Consider the following 21748-nt stretch of genomic DNA (forward strand, 5'->3'; position numbering starts at 1 on the left):
TTTCTGAACTCTCTTGTTCTGCTTCAGGCTCCCGTGTCAGCAGTGTCATGGAGAGCTCGTCCGTGTGAGGGGACAGCATCCTGGCCAGGCCACGGATGGTGGCCTGGGAGGAGGGAGGGAGGGAGGATGGTGGGTCAGGAGAGAGAGAAGGCATGAGAGAGGCGCTCTGCTCTGATGACACAACCCACACTGTTTTGCCACAGATTTGTGGTGTATCACAGCTCGAGGCAGTCCTGGAGGCCACCCAGTCCAGGGTTTCTCATGTTGTTGACCATGTGCACCAGGAGGTGAGGCCTGGGAATCCACATACTTAGCAAGTGGCCCAGGAGAGCTGGCCCAATAACCAGCTGGTACAGAGGCCTCATTTCACCAAGGAGCAGTCTGGACTGGAGAGGCCAGGGGACTCAGAACAGCACCCAATTGAAAGCAGAGCCCATTTAAGACATGTGGCTTAAAGAGGGACACCATGCTGTCCAAATGTGGGTATAGACAGAGCAGACACAGCCTCTTTTATCGCTTATTGTGGCTCTGGGAAGACAGTTACCCAACCTCTCCATTCCTCTCTCATTTGTTCATCTTGAAGCCCACTTAAGAGGGCAGGAAACCTTTATGTCACAGTGGGAGATAAGCTGTGAGTGATTATTGGAAAGTAAGAGGATAAAATACCCCCAGGCTAAGAGGCGTTGTCATAGGCAGCTCTCCAATTTTGAGAAGATTCGCTGTTGGAGGAAGAGGTGGCACGAAACGGCACAGGACCCAAAGGGTGCCCTGCACGGAGGGAATGCCCCAGATCACAGATCAAAGACTGGATGGAGGGTGGGAATCCTGTTTTCTAATTTTTTATTATAAAAATTTCCAGACACTCACAAAAATTAAAAGAATGGTGTACTGATCACCCAGGTACCGACCACTTACATTCAAAAGCTTAAAAATTCCCGTAGGTGTGCGTGATCTATCTATAGGTCCATCTGTGTGTGTGTGTATGTGTGTGTGTGTGTGTTTGAGGACCAGTATTTCAATAAAGGATAGGGAGTGCTCAACAGGAAACAAGGCTGAGGCGGGCAGATCACTTGAGGCCAATAGTTCAAGACCAGGCTGACCAACATGGTGAAACCCCATCTCTACTAAAAATACAAAAAAATTAGCCAGGCATGGTGGTGAGCGCCTGTAATCCCAGCTATTCGGGAGGCTGAGGCAGGAGGATCACTTAAACACGGGAGGCGGAGGTTGCCATGAGTTGAGATCACACCACTTCACTCCAGCAACAGAGCGAGACTCCATCTCAAAAAAAAGAAAAAGAAAGAAAGAAAGAAAGAAAGAAAGAGAAAGAAAGAAAGAACCAGAAACTTGTTTATAAAGATTTGAACTTTAACTTGATGTAGTTAAGGTTTAAATGTATGTGGAATAAAACATGGCAGAGTTTAATTTTAGTTGTTTTTTGCTTTTGTCTTATTTCGAGAGGTAAGTGAGATACTTTGGTAACTGTCAAGGAAGACAGGAAACAGACTTCAATGCAGTTAAGACAGGGGCATAAGCAGGTTGGAAGGCAGCCTGAAAGAATTTTTGCAGAAGGAATGACCCAGTCTTGGTGACAGAAAATATGGATTGTTTTTCCCCAAAAAATTTATTGAGCTCTGTGTGTAGTGAGCATGGCTGGATGGTGTGAAGAGCAGGTAGAGGAGGATATCAGGCACAAGAGACGAATATGAATGGCACGGCCGCAGCACTGCGCAGGGCCGGCCAATGAGCTAGGGCTCCATGCATAGCCTGGGCAGGGTTCTTCCAGTATCTACAGGAAGAGGTTTACATTTCCAGAAGTGTTAACCTGTGTCTTCTCGGTGTCTGCCCAGGGTTACCCATCTTGATAAGATACAGTCATTTCTCCTTTGTGCCTGAGGAACAAGTCCAGGCTCATCAGTGGCAAAACCTGACCAGGTGCGTACCATGCACCCAGCAGTCACACTAGCTACTTTTTTTTTTTTTTTGAGATGGAGTCTCACTCTTTCACCCAGGCTGGAGTGCAGTGACACGATCTCGGCTCAGTGCAACCTCTGCCTCCTGAGTTTAAGTCGATTCTCCTGCCTCAGCCTCCTGAGTAGCTGGGATTATAGGTGCACGCCACCACACCCTGCTGATTTTTGTATTTTTAGTAGAGATGGGATTTCACCATGTTGACCAGGCTGGTCTCGAACTTCTGACCTCAGGTGATCCACCCACCTCGGCCTCCCACAATGCTGGGATTGCAGGCGTGAGCCACCACGCCCGGCCTCCACCAGGGCTTTTTATTCCTCGGACACTCTGAAGGTCAGCGCTCTTGACCTCCTCTTCACAATCATGTCTAGCCTGCCGTGTCTGACTCAGTTTTCAAGAACCACCTCAAATGCAAGTCTTCCCTAACTTCTATTCATAATGAATCATTTCCTAGTTGGTCTTCACACTTTTTGGTCAAATAACCTTTAACATTATTTTGGAAAACTGTTTCGCCTCTTGCAGATAATTAAGTTGACACTCCCAATATTCTTAAAGTTTAAGTAGTTGTATAGGATTTGATTTCCAGAGTATTATAAAAGTATTCCAGGTAGTTTACAAATATAGCAATTGTATTTCTCTTTTAAATGTTTCACTGGAATAGAAATAGCATTGCAATGTGATGTCTACTTCAGTTATTTTTTTAGAAGTACAAGATCAAGTTTATCCTTAATGGGAGTAGAATGGGGGAGAGCATCGCAGTTGGTGGGTTTCAGAAAGGAGAGCCCTGGTTTGCTTCTCTGATCGGGGTTTGGGGCAGTAGCAAAAGCCCAGACCCAAGTCCATGTGTCAGAGGGCAGGGAGGATTTGTGCGCCCAGGGGGATCACCAGATTCCCAAGAAGAAATGGCTGTCAGATGGGTCTTAGTAACAGAGAGCTTCCTGCATGCACCTCAGCATGTCATGGAAACAGCAGAACAATTCTTGTGTACCCGTGAGGGCCTCAGGAGTCATAGGAGAAGAGCCTCAAAACCTGGAGGAGCCAGTGGATTGAAAGGGAAACTGTCTCTGTGATGACCTGTGTAGACCAGAGACCAAGGGCCTGGCACGGAAACACATGTCTAAGCTGATGTCTGTGTGGATGGGTGACAGTGAGGGCCTGGTGGACTCTCCACCACTTCAGGATACCTTGGCATGACCCCTCTATCCCACCCAAAACGTAGGTACAATCCCAGACAAAGGGCAGAATGGCCAAGTGTGGTGGCTCACACCTGTAATCCCAGCATTTTGGGAGGCCAAGGCAGGTGGATCACCTGAAGTCAGGAGTTCAAGACCAGCCTGACCAACATGGTGAAACCCTGTCTCTACCAAAAATACAAAATTAGCTATGCATGGTGGTGCGCGCCTGTAATCCCAGCTATGCAGGAGGTTGAGGCAAGATAGTCGCTTCAACCTAGGAGGCAGAGGTTGCAGTGAGCTGAGATCATGCCATTGCACTCCAGCCTGGGCGACAAGAGCGAAAATCCTTCTTGGGGGAAAAAAAAGGCAGAATGAGATGTCATTTCTATCACTCTGATGTAATGGTGATGGTGTAATGGCAGCTTGAAAGATAAAACAATTGAGTTAAAGAAAAATAAAGCTGTAGTTTGTACATATCCCAGTGTGCAAGAAAAAAGCATACTGAGATGTAGTCCTGCTACAAATGTGTAGAACATTTTATTTTTGCTCCTCTAATTAGACCATATACTCCTATGATGGGGATTGTATCCGCTTTACATTAAGTGTATTGCATACTAGTGTTTGTGAGCAGAGGTGTGTGTGTGCATGTGTGTGTGTCTGGGTGATGTTACTGTGACTGTGGTATATGAAGAACTGTCTTGATTCAGGACAACTCAGTCAATATTTCTGATGTTAGATTTGATTGATTTGTGCCTTTTTGGAGTCTAACTTTGGAATCACACTTAAAACTCCCTCATGAATGTTGGGAAGAAAGTATTTTTGCTGAGGAAAAGCTGAACTCACAAAGCAAAATGTAAAGAAAAAATGGAAATTGAGAAGGTAGGAAAATACTAGTGAAATGAAGGAACTTGTGGAAAGCGTTGCTGTCAGCTGAGGACTTGGAAGGAACAGGTCGGTTCGAGGTTGTTGGGTCATCAGAGAGGAGTGCAGACTGGCCTGCAACCAAGCACAGGGCAGGAGCCTAAGGGCCTCAGAATTAAATTTATTTCATAAATGGGTGTTCAAATCCAGTTAAGTAGGTCCAGACTTACAGTGATTTCAAGTGAAGCTTTTAACTGAAACCTGAGGCCTGAAAGTGGGTTTACTCCTGTGCTTTTGATTAAAGCATGAATCATTAGTTAGACAAAGCAAAAGCAACAGTAAAGCAATTTTATGTTTTTGAAATCCTCGGGCAGGTGAGCTTGTTCTGCCTAAGGGTAAACCAGCCTCTACCACTTGTTCTCTCAGGATAGGGCTTTGAGGGAGCGCTGTGCAAAACTGCCGAGTGATGGATCTGTACTAAGGTCGTTGACGGATAAGGTGCTTTGTGTTAGAAAGGTGCCTGGGCAACGCCAACATAATGACAAGAAGCTCTCACAGGCTTCATGTTCAAATCTCGTGGGGGAAAGAGATGCTGGAAGAGCTTCCTCCATCGGGAGAAGTGAGGTTGCACCTGGTTCCCAAGTCATAGGAATCTGGTGCTATCCTAGACTCACTCACAGGAGCTAATGGTGGTTTTGCAAATGTGTCGATGGGGAAATGTGACAAAAAGCAGTTTCTAGGGGGAATATTTTCTCTGTATTGTAAATGATACAAAATTTGGATAGTGTGGGGCACAGTGGCTCACACCTGTAATCCCAGGGACTGAGGAGACTGAGGTGGGAGGATCACTTGAGCCCAGGAGTCTGAGTCTTCAGTGAGTTCTGATTGCACCATTGCACTCCAGCCTGGGAAAGACAGCCAGATCCTGTCTCTAAAAAAAAAAAAAAAATTAGATGGCAAGGACAGAAAACATTAAATAAATTTATTTAAGTTCTATATAAGGTCATTATTATAATGATCACATTAAGGGCAGATGAATTGGTGTACAACTATATTGAAGGTAATAATCTGAGCACCAAAATGATCAGAAAATGTAGAGTATTTCTATAATAAATGAGGATTTATATGTTTTAAATAATCAGTTCTTTCCTCCAAAGGAAGACCCATATTAGTTGAATAGTTCAGTAATTTTCTGAACATGGACAGCAATTTGTTTCTGCCCATTCCAGTAGGAGAAATATTGGCTTGAGGATTTTACAATGAATGTGTACAGCAATTTTTGTGTTTGGTGTTGTGGCCACTGTGTAGGGTGGATTTATTGCCCCCTTCCACTTGTTTGTAATCCATAGGAGGTCTCTTCAGGGCCAGTTCCTTTTATAATGACACGTGCCTGAGACTCTCCTGTCCCTGGTCTGTCTGGTGAACTGAGTCACTCCTAAAGACCATTTTGTAGTCATAGAACATCATCTGTCCCCAGTCAACACATTTATTTATCTATTTCCTCAAGAATCAGATCCAAATTCCTCTACCTGGCTTCCAAGACCTTCTGTAGTATAGCACCAATGTAATTCCTGGGTTTGAGTCACATTTTGGAACACATTAGCTAAGGCCTATACCTTGCCAGGTGCTTGTGTGTGGGTGGGTGTCTATGTACAGGTCATAAAGATACCATGCAGGGAGCTTGAGTTCCAACACTACAAGCTCATCTCCTCATCAACCCAGCTGCAAACTGTGTTACTACTTCCTGTATTTCCTTCTTGCAAAATATCTTGCCATTTCCATACTGCTATTCTTATCCCTCAGGATCCAATGTCTCTGCTCATTCAGGCTGCCATAACAGAATCCCAGACATGAACAACAGACAATTACTTCTCACGGTTCTGGAGACTGGGAAGTCCAAGAGCAAGGTGCTGGCAGATTCAGTGTCTGATGAGGCCCCTCTCCCTGGTTTATAGTCCAGAAAGCCTTCTCACTCTGTCCTCACATGGTGGAAGGAGTGAGGGATTTTTCTAGAGTCTCTTTTATAAGGGCACTAATCCCATTTATAAGGGGCTCTGCCCCCATGACCTAATCACTTCCCAAAAGCCCCACCCCCCAATACTGTTACATTGGAAGCTAGGATTTCAACATTTGAATTCCAGGGAGACGCAAACATTCACAGCACAGCACCCAGCAAACGTTTCTTGTTCTGGCTACTTTAGTCCTCACTGTTCTTTTGCTCTGAAATTTCACGGTAATGATACTGGGCTGGGTGCAGTGGCTCACACCTGTAATCCCAGCACTTTGGGAGTCTAAGGCAGGAGGATCACTTGAGCCCAGAGGTTCAAAACCAGCCCAGGCAACACAGTGAGACACTGTGTCTACAAAAAAATTGTAAAAATTAGCCAGGGGTGGTGGCGGACCCCTGTGGTTGTAGCTACTTGGAGGCTGGGGTGGAAGGATCATTGAGCCCAGCAGATTGCGGCTGCAGTGAGCTGAGATTGTGCCACTGCACTTCAGCCTGGTGACAGAGTGAGACCCTATCTCAAAAAGAAAACAAACAAAAAACTCCAAAGTGACAATACCCTTTTCCACACAATTAAGGCCATATCATTATTTTAAGTTTTGGCTTTTATTTAAGGTATGTAGGTCTCGTGTCTCCCATCTACACTGTCAATTCCTTTTTGCAACCTAGTTGGACACTCATTAAACATTTGTTTGGTGAGTGATAATGGAAGACTCTCATTTAAATTAAACAAACAACGACAATAACAACAACAACAAAAAACTCGCTCCCCTGACTGATAAAGGAACATATCCTCCTCTTCTCTACTGAAGTTTGGGGAAGGCGTATTCAGCCAAACATCTTATCTCTGACTCTAGTGACTTTCCCACTTTTAAGTGCTGGAGCTGGGACCTCCAGGACCCAAACTTAGCTATTCTGGCTCCACTTTCAGTGTTCTTTCTGGGACAGTATGTGTAAGAGGACAAAGGCCTGGGTCCTCAGAGCCTTCCACAGTTGCTAACCATATGAATGGAAATCTACAATGGATGGCATTATTTCTTCCAGGATGTAAGAGGTTGCCAACTGTCCCACCGCTCTTTTCAGAAGGAAGGAGACATTAACTCTTCACCCCCAGAACACCTGGGACTGGGTAAGGGAAGAGAGTGACGAATGGCTTATGAGTAGATGCCCCCAGAGATGGGGGAGTTGAGTGTGACTAATTCCAGCAGCATTTTGCTCAGGCATTCCCTAAATCCTGCAGCCAACGTCCCTCTTTCCCAGCATCACGAGAGGCAGTAGTCAGGAGCACAGACTATGGAGTCTGCCCACCTTAGTTTGGATCCAAGTGCCTCCTTCTGTAAGCTCTGTGGCCTTGGGCAAGTAACTTCCCCTTTTTGAGCTTCTGTTTTCCATCTTTAGGAAATCTACAACATTACAGGATCCCTGGCAGGGCTGCTCTGAAAATTATGAGTTAATATCCGTCAAGTGCTGAGAGAGTGCCTGGCTCATAACGAATACTATATCATGTTTCTTAAGAAACAAAAAGCAAAGAACTTATTATTTGTGGAGTTTGTTTTTCACAAAGGCACATTATGCTATCATGGAATTTGCTGTTTTCATGCAGCATGTGTTTTGAGATATATTCACTATACTACACACAGATCTAGTTCTTTCCTTGTAACTGCTCTATAGCATTATGTTGTGGAAATATATTTTATTTGGCAATTTGACTACAAATGAGCATTTAGGTTGTTTCTATTTTTTGTTAGAGAATCAGTATTTAATAGTACTCTCAGATATTAAGTCAAATATTTTTATTGTAAATATGTATTACTGAGGCTAATTTTAAAAATGCTTAGCTATGTAAAGTCACAGATCTAATATTATATTTAGTCATAAATAAATGTTTTAAAATTATGTATGAGAAAGAATATTAATTAGGAAAATGTTGCTACATTACTTTCAAAATAAGCATGTTTTAAACAGATGTGGTTTTGGGGAGAATATCTCATAAAGATGCATTCGAATGCTGATGCGTCACTAAATCCCTAGCAAATGCATTTTTTGGGAATAATCTTTTTAGATTAAGTAGCATTTTATATATATTTTTTGAGACAGTGTCTCACTCTGTCGCCCAAGCTGGAGTGCAGTGGTGCAATGTTGGCTTACTGCAGTCTCCATCTCCTGGGTTCAAGCGATTCTCCTGCTTCAGCCTCCCAAGTAGTCTCGAACTTCTGACCTCATGATCCACCTGCCTCCGCCTCCCAAAGTGCTGTGCTGGGATTACAGGCGCCCGCCACTGCGCCCTGCTAATTTTTGTATTTTTCGTAGAGACAGGATTTCACCATGTTGGCCAGGCTTGTCTCAAACTCTTGACCTCAAATGATCTGCCCGCCTCGGCCTCCCAAAGTCCTGGGATTATAGATGTGTGCCACCATGCCTGGCTAATTTTTGTATTTTTAGTAGAGATGAAGTTTCACCATGTTGGCCAGGCTGGTCTCGAACTCCTAGCCTCAAGTGATCTGCCTGCCTCGACCTCCCAAAGTGCTGGGATTACAGGTGTGAGCCACTGTGCCTGGCCTAATATTATATAATTTTAATGCAATCTTAAATTCTTTGTTTTCTAATATCTACTTTAAAGTTTTCTTTTTGCTCATGAGTCCATACTTGATGATGAATTCCACTTTTAGAGACTTAAGAGAAAGTTTTTATCAATACGACACAAGCACATACTCTTACAGTCAAATCTTTATGTCATGTAGAACACACCTACTATATCTTTGTCTGAATTCCTCATAGTGAAAGAAAGAAGTACATATCCTACATGCATTCTATTATGTGTAATATTATTTATTGACTTTTAGGTTAGTTTTGATTTTTTTTTGAGTGTGTGTATACATTTGTGTGATGTTTTTCATCCCCAAAGTAACACTTGTTCATTTTTAAATATTAAAAAAAAATGAGAGCAGGATAAAATAAAATAAAATATTAAATCCTTTTCCAGTGCTTCGCAATTTTACTCACCAATAGTTGCTCCCAGTAACTGCTTGGAGCTTGGCAGGAAAGAGACAGCACTCACAAAAGGAGTGATGGAAGCAGGTTTCATGAAGGGACTATTTACAAAGGAGGGGCAGGGCTAAGAGAAACTAACAAGGGAAACTAACAAGGCAGTGAAGCACCCTGGGGTGGCCACAGCAGCAAGTTCTGTACCCTCTCCTAGGCCTGAAGGAGCAAGGGAAGGGAGTGGATACTAACCCAACAAGACCAACCAGTGTAGAAAAAGATCTCTGGAGAGCAGCCCAGCCCTGGGGAGGGAACCCTGCTACTGCCCACCCTGAGGCCTGACGAGGAAGAGTGAGGCAAAGTACCCCATTCCCTCTCCTGCCGGCCTCCCAGCTCCTGCCAATTTCTCCCATCAGCTAGGTCCAGCCGGAAGTCAGAAGGCAAGAGGGTATGTTGGTGCATCCCATGGCAGCCTTCCTCCTGCCGGAGAGCAGGAAAGAAAGGGGTGGAGCAGGGATCTGGAGGGGAAGTAAAGAAAATTCAGGCAGGTGGCTTACCCACAGAGGTAGTGACATCAGCCTCTGGTAGCTTCTTCCCACACCGCATGCATTGGCAGATTTCTCTGACTTTCTTTTTAGGGCAGTGGCATCCTCCCGTGCATAGGATGATCCCTTAAAGAAAAGGACCGGCAGTGGGGATCTGAGCCTGGGATCTGAGCTTCCCAAATCATTTGAGTCTCTAGCCAGGGTGCCACAAAAGGGGAGATCTGAGCAACAGACGTGGCCAGTGCTAACATTGTAATATTTAGAGTCTGACTCATCAAATCCAGGCGGTAATCCCTCAGATCCTTGGGCCACCAAGCAGATTCATGAAAGAGCACTTACCTCTTCATTAAGGCATGACAGCACATTTCCTTTCTGAGAATACAGTGCTTGGGCTGGTCTGATCATATTCAGAACCACAAAATTGCTTTTGTTTAGCTGTAATCCGTTCCCCAACGTGTACCATCTTGTAACATTAGTAGAGATCCTAGGAAACTGTATATAATTGCTTGTGTTCCAAAGTTGTTGGCCATAAGATGCTGAATTATGTCAAAATTGTGACCAACTAAGTGTGGTTTTACTTTCAATACATTGTTCTTTAATTTCACCCATGGAATTGATTAGGAAATACATGAAAAAGTCAGTGATTTATAAAACGCTATGATTGAGCCCTAGGAGTTAGGAGGAGAGCAGTGCACCAACACAGACGTTCAACTCTAGGAGAAAGCATCAGTCCCAGCTGTGGCCAGAGTGGCACTGTTGTTTGCATCTTCACTGAAAAGGTAAGTGGAAGCCTGGATGTCCTGGTCTGCTTAGTGCCACTATAACAAAATATCACAAACTGGGTAATTTACTTCTGAAATCACCACTTAAAGACCCCACTTCTTAATACCATCACATTGACCACCAAGTTTCAACACCTGAATTTTGGAGGGAACATATATTAAAATCATAGCACAGGGCTTAGGAGATGATTCAAGAAAGTGATTGGAGCAATGTGGAAATAAATTAATTGTCATATGTTCTTAGCTTAGAGTCTATACTTTCTTTCTTTTTTGGGGGGGGGAGATGGAGTTTCGCTCTCTTGCCCAGGCTGGAGTGCAGTGGTGTGATCTTGGCTCACTGCAACCTCTGTCTCCTGGGTTCAAGGGATTCTCCTGCCTCAGCCTCTTGAGTAACTGGGATTACAGGCGTCCACCACCATGCCTGGCTAATTTTTGTATTTTTAGTAGAGACAGGTTTCACCGTGTTGTCCAGGCTGGTCTCGAACTCCTGACCTCAGGTGATCCCCTCACCTCGGCCTCCCAAAGTGCTGGGATTACAGGCGTGAGCCACCGCACCCGGCTTAGAGTCCATACTTTCAGCTGGGTAGTGACTAGCAGATTTGAATGAAAGACAATCCCAAACATCTTGCAATAGTAAAACACTACAACCTACAGCAATTTAACTAGAACTTTTCTAAACTTCTGTGCATTTTCGCCACTCTCCTTGGCATGGCCATCAAGCCAGTCAGCCCCTTCTTGGGGCTTAGTTCCTCAGTTCTCTCTCTGTGGTCCTGTTAGTGACAATGGCAGAGAGGCTGTCTCCAGCACAAACGGAGACCTACCGGCTACACGTCCAGGTACTCAACGGTTTTAATATGTTACCAACCGTTACAATATGTTCTACAAACATACTTTATCTTAATTTTGTTTTTATCAGTTTTATTGAGATATAATCTACATAGCGTAACATACATCTCTTTTAAGTATACAATTCAAAGAATGTTAGTATATTTACAGAGTTGTACAATTATTGCCATGACTTAATTTCAGAACATTTCCATGACCCTACAAAGAAACCTCTCGCTCATTAGCAGTCATTCCCGGTTTTTACGCCCAGCTGTAGGCAACCACTAATCTGTTCTCTGTTTCTACAAATTTGCCTTTTCTGGACATTTCATATAAATGGGATGATAAAATATGTGGTCACTTGTGTCTGGCTTGCTTCACTGAGCATTAGCTTCTTCCCCTTTTTAGTGTCTTTTAGTAACTTCATTCTTCTTTATTGCCAAATAGTATTCCATTGTGTGCACAAACATCTTGTTTTGCATTTATCAGTTCACAGACACGTAGATTGTTTCCACTTTTCGGCTACTGTGAATAGAGCTTGTTTCATTTTTTGAAACGGAGTCTCATTCTGTCTTTCAGGCTGGAGTGCAGTGGCCCAATCTTGGTCCACTGCAACCTCCACCTCCTAGGTTCAAACAATTCTCCTGTCGGCCTCCCAAGCAGATGGGATTGCAGGCCTGTGCCACTACACTCAGCTATTTTTTTTTTTTTTTTTTTTTTTTTTGGTAGAGACAGGGTTTCACCATGTTGGCCAAGCTGGTCTCAAACTCAGGTCATCTGCCCACCTCAGCCTCCCAAAGTGCTGGGATTACAGGAGTGAGCCACTGCACCCTGCCAAACATTGTTTACGAGTCTTTGCATGGACATATGTTTTTATTTCATTTAATTTCTTTTGGTTAGATGGCTATTAATACAAGTGGAATTGCTGGATCACATATGAAGTCTGTGTTTCACTTTTTGAGAAACTACTAAACTGTTCCAGAGAGTCTGTACCATTCTCCATTTCCACAAATCACGTAGGAGGGTTCCTATTTCTCCACATCCTTGCCAACACTTAGTATTGTTTGCCTTTTTAAAAAATTGTAACTGTTCTACTAGGTAAAAAATGGTATCTCACTGTGATTTTGTCAGTATGCATTTCCCTAGAGATGAATGATGTTGAGCACCTTTTCATTTGCTTTTTGCCGTGTGCATATCTTGGGGGAAAATGTTTATTTAAATCTTTCGCGTTTTTTAAATTAAAAATTTTATTGAGGTAATTGTAAATCCATGTAGGTGTAAGAAATAATTCAGAGAGATCCCTTGCCCAGTTTCTTCCAATGATGACATATTATATCATATCACAGCCGATATACTAACAATGAAACAATCCACCAGGCTTACTCTTGTTTCTCCTATTTTACTTATACTCTTTCGCGTGTGTGTGCACATATGCGTATTTAGTTCTATGCATGGTTTTTTTTTTTTTTTTTTTAGATGGAGTCTCCCTCTGTCACCCAGGTTACAGTGCAGTGGCATGATCTCGGCTCACTGCAACCTCTGCCTCCCGGGTTCAAGGGATTCTCCTGCTCAGCCTCCCGAGTAGAGACACCATCGTGCTCGGCTAATTTTTGTATTTTTAGTAGAGATGGGGTTTCACCATGTTGGCTATGGTTGGCCAGGATGGTCTTGAACTCCTGACCTCAGGTGGTCTGCCCCACATCGGCCTCCCAAAGTGCTGGGATTACAGGCGCGAGCTGCCGTGCCCGGCCAAGTTCTGTGCATTTTTTATCACTGATTACGGTTTGCTTATCTGTTACCACAAGATGCAGAACAGGTTTGTCTCCACAACAGTCCCTCCTGTTGACTTTTATAATCATACCCTCTACCTTCCCCACCTGGCTCCGTTCCATTCCATCTCCTCCCACTCCACTGCTCCTAACCTCTGGCAACCACAAGTCTGCTTTCCATTTCTATAATTTTGTCATTTTGAGAATGTCATATAAATGGAATCATAAAGTATATAATCTGAGATTTGCTTTTTTTTGGGTTAGCATAATTCCCTCGAAATTCATCCAAGATGTTCACGTGCCAATACTGCTTATCTTTTGATTGCTGAGTATTTCATGGTAGAATGTTCTATGGTTTATTTAACCATTCACCCACTGAAGGGTGTCTGAGTTGGAAGGACATCTGAACTGTTTCCAGGTTTTGACAGTTGTGCATGAAGCTTCTGTGAACAGTCATATGCAGGCTTTTGTGTGAACAGAGGTTTCATTTCTCCGAGATAGATGCCCAAGGGTGCAACTGTTCAGTCATACAGTAATTGCACGTTTACTTTCATAAGAAATTGTCAAACTTTTTCAGAGTAGCTTGACCATTTTAAATTTCCACCAGCAATGTATGAGTGATCTATTTCTCTGCACCCTTGCCAGCATTTGATGCTGTCACTAATTTTTATGATAGTCATTTGCATAGATGTATAATGATACAATAGCTTATTGTGATTTTAATTTGCATTTCCTTGATGGCAATGATACTGAACTTCTTTTCATGTGCTTGTTTGGTATCTGTGTCTCCTCTTCAGTGAAATGTGTTTTGACTTCTGCCAATTTTCTAATTGAGCTACATTTTTTTCTTTTTTTTTTTTTTGAGACGGAGTCTCACTCTGTCACCCAGGCTGGAGTGCAGTGGTGCCATCTTGGCACGCTGGAACCTCTGCCTCCCAGGTTCAAGAGATTCTTGTGCCTCAGCCTCCCGAGTAGCTGGGACTACAGGTGCACACCACCACGACTGGCTGATTTTTGCATTTTTAGTAGAGACAGGGTTTCAGTATGTTGTCCAGGCTGGTATTGAACTCCTGACCTCAAGTGATCTGCCTGCCTTGGCCTCCCAAACTGCTGGGATTATAGGCGTGAGCCACTGTGCCCAGCCATAATTGAGCTACGTATCTTTTAACCATTGAGTTTTAAGAGTTCTTTATATATTCTGGATGCAAGTTTCTCATCACATAAATGATTTGCAAATATCTTCTCCCAATATTTGAGTGTATTTTTACTTTCTTGATGGTGTCTTTTGACATACAAAAGCTTTTAATTTTGATTAAGCCTAAGTTACCATTTTTCTCCTGTTGCATGTGTTTCTGGTATTATGTCTAAGAAATCATTGCCTAACCCAAGAGCATGAAGATTTACTCCTATTCCTTCTTCTATGATTTTTAGTTTCAGCTCTCACATTTAGGCCTGATAAATTTTGAGTTAACTTTTGTGTATGACGTGAGGTGCTTTTGCTTGTAAATATCCAATTTTCCCAATACTATTTGTCAAAAACACCTTCTTTCTCATTGCATTTTGTTGGCACCTTTAGTGACCATCAGTGGAAGCACCTTTTTCTGGGCTCTCAGTTTTTTTTTTTTTTTTTAACCATTGATCTATGTGTCTGGTACCACACTGTCTTCATCCCTGTAGTCTATCTTTTAATTTTAACAAATATACTGTTTTGATCTCCTATAAATGCAGATTCTAATTTAGAGTTTTTTGATTCCTTGGAGTTCTGCCTTAGAATATTCAGAGGCAGCCGCATGCTCCCAGTCTCCCTGGGCCTTTCTCCTTCTCTTCCAACTCCCAGCTCTGTCTCATTGTGTTAGGAGCCTCCTGTGCACATGTTAGGCACCCCAACCCTCAGTCATAGGATGACAGTTTTATTTCTTTTCTGGTTTTTTTTTTTTTTGAGCCTGTTGCCCAGGCTGGAGTGCAATGGCGTGATCTCAGCTCTCTGCAACCTCCGCCTCCCGGGATCAAGTGATTCTCCTACCTCAGCCTCCTGAGTAGTTGGGACTACAGGCGCCTGCCACCACGCCCAGCTAATGTTTGCATTTTTAGTACAGATGGGGTTTCACCATGTTGGCCAGGCTGGTCTCGAACTCCTGACCTCAGGTGATCCACCGCCCCCCCGCCCCCCTCACCGCCAAACCTCTCGAAGTACTGGGATTACAGGTGTGAGCCACTGTGCCCAGCCAGCTTTATTTCTTTAAATACTTGTCAGCTGGGACTGTCCTTATGCTCCTCGAGGCCTCCTTCTGGTTCTTGTAGATAGACTTTTATGTCTTAGAGTCAGCAAAACTGCATTAGATCCTTGTCACCCTTGATATCTGTCCAGCTCCCCCTCCTGCCGCATCTCTCTTCTGCCTTCAGCTAGGAGAAGACTCTGCTTGTGAAGTCTCATGTGGTTATATCACCAGATATATCCACCCAGATAATTCAGGATAATCTCCCTATTTTAAGGTAAATTGATTAGTAACATTAATTACATCTTCAAAGTCCCTTTATCCCGGGTGCAGTGGCTCACGCCTGTAATCCCAGCACCATGGGAGGTCAAAGCAGGTGGATCACTTGAGGTCAGGTATTTGAGACCAGCTTGGCCAACATGGTGAAACCCTATATCTACTAAAAGCACAAAAATTAGCTGGGCGTTGTGGTGGGCACCTATAATCCCAGCTACTTGGGAGGCTGAGGCAAGAGAATCTCTTGAACCCGGGAGGTGGATGTTGCAGTGAACTGAGATTGAGCCACTGCACTCCAGACTGGGTGACAGAGCGAGACTCCATCTCAAAAAGTAAAATAAAATAAAAAAGTCCTTTTTTCCATGTAATAAAACATATTCACAGGTTCCAGAGATTAGGGCATGGACATTTGTGGAGGGCCATTATTCAGCTTACCACACTGGAGCTAGAATTATTAAATGAGTGTTGTGATTTTGATCTTCTGAAAACACTTTGAGTTCACCTTCATTTTAGGATACTATTGTCACTGGCTGTAGAGTTCTAGCTTTTGAAAAGATATTCCATTGTCTTCTAGCTCCATCATTTCTACCGAAGAGAAGACGGAATGTCTTATTGTTGTGTCTTTGAAGGTAATGTCTCCCCACTACGCTCTACCCCCGCTTCACATTTTATGACCTTCTTTTCATTTTTGATTTTCAGCGGCTTTATCTTGATGTGTGTATGTGTGATTTTTTTTTGTGCAGAGCTTCTTACATCTGTGAGATAATGTTATGTATCAGTTTTGGAAAATTTTCTTTGGTTATCTCTTCAAATATATATTCTGCTCCATTCTCAAAAAGCTTTAACTATTCCTGTGTATCACACAGTTCCAATGTATACCAGGGGTTTCTGTGTTCTTTTTTTCCATTTTTGTTTTCCTTTGCGCTTTAAAATCTGCATATTTCCCACTGACCTATTTGTCAGTTCACCAGTCCTTTCGTATACCGTGTATTGTCTAGTCTTGAGCCCACCTGCTGAGTCCTCATTTCACAGACTGTCCTTCCCATTTGACAGTTTCATTTAATTTTCCTCAGAGGTTTGGTTTTTCTGGTAATAATCTCTATTGTTTGCTTTCCTCTATTTTTCTTGAACATGTGTTAGTTATTTTAGAGTTCTTCTCTGCTCTGAGTCTGCTTCTGGTATACATTTCATTCCCTCAGGGACTCAACAGACTGCATATAGTCCTTTTCCCTGGTAGGCCTTAAAATTTTTAAGTGAATTCTGGACATTGTCTATAAACTATTGAAGAGGGCTGGGCATGGTGGCTCAGGCCTGTAATCCGAGCACTTTGGGAGGCCGCGGCTGGTGGATCACCTGAGGTCAGAAGTTTGAGACCAGCCTGGCCAACATGGTGAAATCTCGTCTCTACTAAAAATACAAAAATTAGCTGGGTGTGGTGGCGGATGCCTGTAATCCCAGCTACTCAGGAGGCTGAGGCAGGAGAATCGCTTGAACCTGGGAGGCAGAGGTTGCAGTGAGCCAAGAATTACGCCACTGCACTCCAGCCTAGGTGACAGAGTGAGACTCTGTCTCAAAAAAAAAAAAGTGTGTGTGTATATATATAATATATATAAAATACTATATCTAATATATAAAATGCTATATATAATACTATATATAATACTATATATAATATATATATAATACTATATATATAAAAAATACTATATATATATATATATATGAGAGGCCCAGTTGATGCTACTTTCCTCCAGGGGAACGTTACCCGTCCCCAGTCGGGGGTACTGAGCTTTTGCTTTTGCTCAGTACGGGACTGAGCAGACACTACTCTGGGTTGCAGTTTTGTCATCCCTCTCCTTGGTTCACATCTCTTCTTACGCTAATGTGCTCTAGGCCTTTTAATTGAGGACCTGATGTGTACACTGGGGTTCCTGTCCCTGGCACGTCATCGACTCTAATCTTTGTCTTCTCATTACTCTGAGGCTGCCAAAAACTTTGCTTTAGTTTTCAGCTGAGCTGTTTATTTCCGTATCCTCTCCAGCTATCTTGAAGAGAAAACAGTCCATGTTTGAGGCCCTTCAATCGCGTCACTCCAGCTGCATAAAACTGCCAAAAAGTCTACTGGTTTCTCTGCCCATCAGAAACAGCGCTCTACTCAGGCAAAGCCTGGGCTTTCAGCCTCTTGCCCATACTTAGAATTAACCAATTTCCTTTGGGAAAAGTGGTGCAGAAGGTTGGATCATCACTTCATGACTCTTCTCTCTGAAATTTTGTTACCCTTTTTCCTGGTTGCTTTAGAAACTGTGTGATGTCTGTAAGCAGATAATGTTTCTGTTTAATCTAGCTTTTCTAGTTGTTTCTGGAAGAATCACTGGTCTTACGTAAGAAACTCTACCCTACCTAGAAACATAAGGCCCGTGAGTGCTAGAGGTGTTATTTCTGATATATATCATTTTTATGTGGGTGTAATGAGAAATTTTTAGAATATCTAGTGTGCTTTATTGCCAGAAATGAATGCCTTCCATTTCCACTTTTTTCTTGATAATGAGTGTGTTTTCTGTTAAAACATAGTGGTTTTTTTTACTGTATGTATATATTTTATTGTGATGTGAAGTACAATTTTAGACTTGGAGTGCTTATCCAATTACTTTTTCAAATTATATTTATACCTTTCAAAATATTTAAACAGGATAAATAGGATAAATTAAAAGTGATGAGGCTGGGTGCAGTGGCTGGCTCATACCTGTAATCCCAGCACTTTGGGAGGCTGAGGTGGGGAGATCACTTGAGGTCAGGAGTTTGAGACCAGCTTGGCCAACATGGTGAAACCCCGTCTCTACTAAAAATACAAAAATTAGCCAGGTGTGAGGGAGCATGCCTATAATCCCAGCTACTCAGGAGGCTGAGGCAGGAGAATCACTTGAACCCAAGAGGCAGAGGTTGCAGTGAACTGAGATTGTGGCACTGCACTGCAGCCTGGGTGACTGAGCAAGGCTCTGTCTCAAAAAAGAGTGATGAGCTGAGAAGACACCAAGATTTGCAATAACTGTTACAGATGGTAGACAAATTACAAATACAAATAAAACTACTTCAAATATATTTTGAAAAAGTAGACATCTGTATTTTTCCATCTGGAATACACAGGATAAATGCCTAGAAGTCTATGTCTAGTCTTCTAGTTAAATGTCTAATGACTTAATCTTGGATCATCAGGAAAAATCAATTACATATAATATTTTTCTGAACTCTGTGGTCAGTCACATCTAAAATCATTAAGCATAAAACAACATATGAATCTAATTACATTTATAACTGAATACCCAGTATAAATGATTTTGAAGTTCTACTTTTTTTTTTTTTTTTTTTTTGAGACGGAGCCTCGCTCTGTCACTCAGGCTGGAGTGTGGTGGCACAATCTCTGCTCACTGCAAGCTCCATCTCCTGGGTTCACACTTCACACCATTCTCCTTCCTCAGCCTCCCGAGTAGCTGGGACTAGAGGCACCTGCCACCACGCCTTGTTAATTTTTTTGTATTTTTAGTAGAGACAAAGTTTCTATTAAATGTTTTGATATCTGCATGTTTCAGATAGCAGTTATCTGATTAGCCATAGCATTTTCCTAAAACTGCCTATTTTTAGCTGGTCCTTTTTTTTTTCTTCCTTTTGGAAACCTGCCATCTGCAGAGATCTCAGAGGGAGGGAGGGCCTGTTCACTCGCGAATATGTATTTTGGGCAAGTTGGCGGGTTCCTGGCAGGTTATAATTTCCACTGCTGGAGACCTCAGACACTGAGTATTCACTTCCTTTTTTGGGGGAGACAAAATCAAGGGTAGAACTTGGCAATTTACATTAAAAAAAATCAACAGATAATGAACTGCTGCTATTCCAGTGAGTAGACAAATATGTTTAAAAATTATGTTTATTTTACCATGTACCTTTGGTATTAATATCAACTATTGTTATTTCACATGAAGTAGCAAGAAGGTATATCTATGCCCATCTAAATACTTACGAAAATGACAGTGTAGTATGTGTTATAGCAGCAGTTTGTCACGTTGTTTTTCTCCCACCACAGCCCTGTTGGAGGATGTCATTTGCATGAAAGACACAGGCCCATGAGAGTAAGGTGAAATACACAAATCCTGGCAGGGTAGTTATAAGTCCACCCCCTCTGTTCTTACTTAATAAAGCCTAGCAATATGCAAAAGAATGATGGTAAAATTATTATTGGAGAAACTCTGACTCTATCTTTAAAATAAATAAAAAGAAATCCATCCCAAACTGACACTCTAGTGTTAATAACCGTTTTTTTATGACATACTTCCCAATGATAGAGACTTGGCAGTGGGTCAAGATCTTAGATTGGAAAGAGTTATATATAATGTATCAATATCATACCACAAGTACTCATCTCCCAAGTGTTAGCCTAATATCACCCACTGCAAACTGTCTTCTCTCATTCCCAATTCCCATTTATAATGAGCCACTCCTTCCATTTATGCCCCTCTCTCTTTTCTGATTCTCTGCAGCATGTACATGTTTCTACCATTCCATCAATTAGTATAACTTCATTTTGGGGGATAACTTGTCTTTCTTTTTACGAACTATAAGCTCCCTTCAAACAAGGGCCACAGCACATCTATTTCTCTTTGTCCAGCAGTCAGTTCACTGCCTACAATACAATAGTTGTCTGATACATAATTGTTGATGAATGGGAGCAACATTAGTAGCTTCCAGCCACTCAGTGTTAAAGCCTGAGACATGATAGGGATATCCAATACTGTCAACATTTCATACTTTGGTTTGGCTGGTGGAATTTTTGTTCAAATAAACATGAATTCAGCATGAAATTTTGGTTGGGTTTACAATAACACGCAGGAAAAGAGTCTAATATTTTCATGTGGGAAAGAATTATGCTAGATTGGTTTCCACTCTTAATTGCTGCTGTACACAGGTACAGGAATTGAACATAAACCACCAATAGAAACTGAAGACAAAGAAATACATGTTTTGCACACTACTCTTTGAAATTTGGTTTTGAAGTGGGATGAGCTTCTGCCATTGTAGCTGAAATGCCAGGACCAGTGCTGTATAAGTAGAGAGGGGTCATGGCTGGCGGAATGTCAACAGAGGCATTATTCAGAAGCATCTCAAAAGCCACCTGCAGTTAAATGTTAGGCCATAGGAGCTTTCACTGATAGTGATACTATTAAACTTCCTACCAGAAAAGATGAATGCTTTTGGGAAAATTTAGTGAGGAATTAGAATAGAGAAACTTCTGGGAGCATTTTGAGCCACTTTGAGACAGTGTCTCAGGCAGTCAAAAAGTCATCCCTGCAGGGTAGATCAGTATAGGATCCTCACTAAGGTAAGTGTCTTTGGTAGGTTGTGGGAAGAGGTGACATATGGGATGCATCTTGGTAGTGTTTTCAATATCATATTCATTCTCAACAAGAGATAGCCACTATCCCCAAAGTAAGTGATTCACACAGGTGTAGCTACAATAACTAAACCATCACGAACTCTTTAAAAAACAGTGGAAGGGGTCTCACACTGCAGCTGTTAAGAGCACAGACTCGGCCGGGCGCGGTGGCTCAAGCCTGTAATCCCAGCACTTTGGGAGGCCGAGGCGGGTGGATCACGAGGTCAGGAGATCGAGACCCTCCTGGCTAACACGGTGAAACCCCATCTCTACTAAAAATACAAAAACTAGCCGGGCACTGTGGCGGGCGCCTGTAGTCCCAGCTACTTGGAGGCTGAGGCAGGAGAATGGCGGGAACCCGGGAGGCAGAGCTTGCAGTGAGCCGAGATCGCGCCACTGCACTCCAGCCTGGGCCACACAGCCAGACTCCGTCTCAAAAAAAAAAAAAAAAAAAAAAGAGCACAGACTCTGAAACCAGACTACCTGGGCTTGAACTGTGGCTTGGTGACTGTGTTAGTCCATTTAGTGTTGCTATAACAGAATACCTGAGACTGAGTCATTTATAAAGAGGAGAGGTTTATTTAGCTCATGGTTCTGCAGTCTGGGAAGTCCAAGGGTGTAGCCTGGCTTCTGGCGAGGGATTTCACTCTGCATCATGACATGGCAGAGAAGGTCAAAGGGGAAGCAGATACATGGGAAGACCCAACAGGAGGAGGAACTTCACTTTGTAACAGCTGATCTCGTGGGAATGAACTAATTCTGTCTTGCTGGACCAAGAATTCACTCACTGCCATGGGAATGAAACCAAGCCATTCATGAGAGATCTGCCCCCATGACCCAAACACCTCCCCCTAGGCCCCACCTCCCAATATCACCACATTGGGGATCAAATTTCAACGTGGCTTTTGGTAAGGACATC

At 42.8% G+C, this 21748-nt stretch overlaps 1 long non-coding RNA gene across 2 annotated transcripts; it reads right to left on the minus strand.

Moving 5' to 3' along the window:
• Positions 1 to 4739: 4739 nt before the first annotated feature.
• LOC117086185 lies at positions 4740 to 17242 on the minus strand. 2 transcript variants are annotated; one of them, XR_004438228.1, is made up of 5 exons: positions 17233 to 17242; positions 11378 to 11383; positions 9552 to 9760; positions 9016 to 9104; positions 4740 to 4938 (listed from the first exon to the last, which is right to left on the minus strand). It is a non-coding gene; the product is annotated as an uncharacterized LOC117086185 (long non-coding RNA). The 2 variants fall into 2 exon arrangements; XR_004438229.1 differs by lacking the exon at positions 9016 to 9104.
• Between the last annotated feature and the right edge of the window lie 4506 nt (positions 17243 to 21748).

Source organism: Trachypithecus francoisi, unplaced genomic scaffold (assembly GCF_009764315.1).
Source record: "Trachypithecus francoisi isolate TF-2019V2 unplaced genomic scaffold, Tfra_2.0 Lachesis_group1, whole genome shotgun sequence".
NCBI lineage: Eukaryota > Metazoa > Chordata > Mammalia > Primates > Cercopithecidae > Trachypithecus > Trachypithecus francoisi.